The sequence below is a fragment of the Liolophura sinensis genome, chromosome 6 (genome assembly GCF_032854445.1).
Source record: "Liolophura sinensis isolate JHLJ2023 chromosome 6, CUHK_Ljap_v2, whole genome shotgun sequence".
NCBI lineage: Eukaryota > Metazoa > Mollusca > Polyplacophora > Chitonida > Chitonidae > Liolophura > Liolophura sinensis.
Window position 1 is genome coordinate 60,688,416 of NC_088300.1, and position 1,946 is coordinate 60,690,361.

Sequence of the window (1,946 nt, forward strand, 5' to 3'; positions counted from 1 at the left end):
ATTTAATTGGTGTTTTACGCCGTACTCAAGAATATTTCACTTATACGACGGCGGCCAGCAGTATGGTGTGAGGAAACCGGTCACAGCCCGGGGGAAACCCACGACCATCCGCAGTTTGCTGCAAGACCTTCCCACGCAGTCATCTGAATCTGGCTGCTTTGGAAGGTAATATAATATGGACTGCGCATCTAAAACGTCAAAACCTCAACAACGAAACGAAGAACTACAGGAATCCATGCAAAGTAATGTCACGGCAATGCCCTACTGTTGTCTGGAGAAATTTCTCAAGCCTCACATAAGAGAGATCCGAACACACTACAGTGACACCGTATTTAGTTTGACTTAATATACATAATCGAACTAAACGCCTGGGATTACTAAGTATCAATTTGGAGAATGTTAGGGAACATATCCCCAATCCCTTCTAATCGACAGCCAGACGTTTCCGCAACCTACAATTAGACCTAGTTCAAGAATTACCACATTTGGCATTACTGTCTTCAGGCAACGTGAACTTTTGGAACAAACAAAAAAACCCTTGAAGTATAACATGGCTTTCTCCATTTTATCGTCATCGCCAGACGCATTAGGTAACGTTGAACAAAAGCCACATATTTTATGATTTATGGAACATTTAGCAAATGTCAACAGCCGAACACTGTTGGCAATGTCCTCGGTAAATATTGTGAAACTTTCGAGCAAGGCGTAATGGATTTTTGACAAGAATTGCCACTTGGCTTCAGTGTTTTATTCAAATGATGGCATATAGAAACGATACAAAAGTGGAAAAGTACACTATTTGTACAAACTCCGCGCAGAATTTCGACAATGACTGCAGACCTTCATTTGTTTGGCTACATTAACAATCAATTGACCGTAAACAAAAATGAGATATTTCAATATGCTTTGGCATTAATTGTGGTAGCCTTGGCGCTTTTGCCATTGTTTTATTTGTGTATCTATACCTAACAATGTTACTACAATTCTCACAATTCTACAAAAATCTAAACACATAGAAGACACAAGAGACTATTGACAAACACTCGTCTAGGTATAAGGCTGTCGATGGGAGATGGGGACAGGACTTCATTAACACGGCTGTCTATGGATGGGTAATTCAGCAGCCTTCCCACTGACCCGTGTTCTCCCCCGTGAAGACAAGAGGTCGGTCATCACGGCGCCGTACTCACCCCACCTGAAAAACCAATTGTACCCAGATGACGTACAATGACACAAGTAGACACCGCTCTCTAGCGGGAGAGGTCGCCAAACATGCAGGCACGAAATTAAAATAGATCATAAATATTTTCACATTAGGTCTTCTTTCTCCGAAAGTGTCGCCTGGTGGCCGTTCTCGGTGCTTTACGGAGACAAAGGTGTCTAGTTAAGGAGACTAGTCGATGAGTTATCGTTCCTAGGCGACGTCGGAAAAGGCCCAGGGCAAAGACCGCAGAAACACCGCTTTCCTGTAATTGCGATGTGACGAATGATTTAAAATGTATGCGTGGAATCTCGGACTAGCAGCTGGCACCTTCCAGGTTTTATCAGTCGTAGTTAATCTCCCCAAAGGCAGATACATTGTCTTCCAGATGAACGTGTTGATTCCCAATACTAAATACCGTTCTACCTTGATACCTCAAGCGTCAACACTAACACAAAGTGGCGAACTGTTAAATACAATATGCTACAGCATGGCGAGTACTATAAAGGCAGAGGCAACAGTGTGATAACGGGCAAATGATGCAATGGGCACATGAACCGGTGAAATCCAGCCTTTTTACCTCAGTAATTTATTTTACCTGTTCATGTGAACGCTTAAATAGTAGCAATTTGGTCATCCACTATAGCACCATGTATGAACAAGAATTGCGCTAAGCACAAATGCTGTTATGCTAATAGCAATTTATTAGAGGCCACTGGTCTAGAACTGCCGCTGTTGTTCAATA

The 1,946-nt window shown here is 42.4% G+C and overlaps 1 protein-coding gene across 1 annotated transcript in view; it reads right to left on the bottom strand.

Moving 5' to 3' along the window:
- Window positions 1–717: 717 nt before the first annotated feature.
- The window catches only part of LOC135468421 (epsilon-sarcoglycan-like), a 191,951-nt gene continuing 190,722 nt past the window's right edge, over window positions 718–1,946 (bottom strand). Inside the window, exon 12 of the mRNA XM_064746677.1 lies at window positions 718–1,195. The gene's annotated coding sequence lies outside the window, so the exon portion shown is untranslated. The remainder of the gene's footprint in view (window positions 1,196–1,946) is intronic.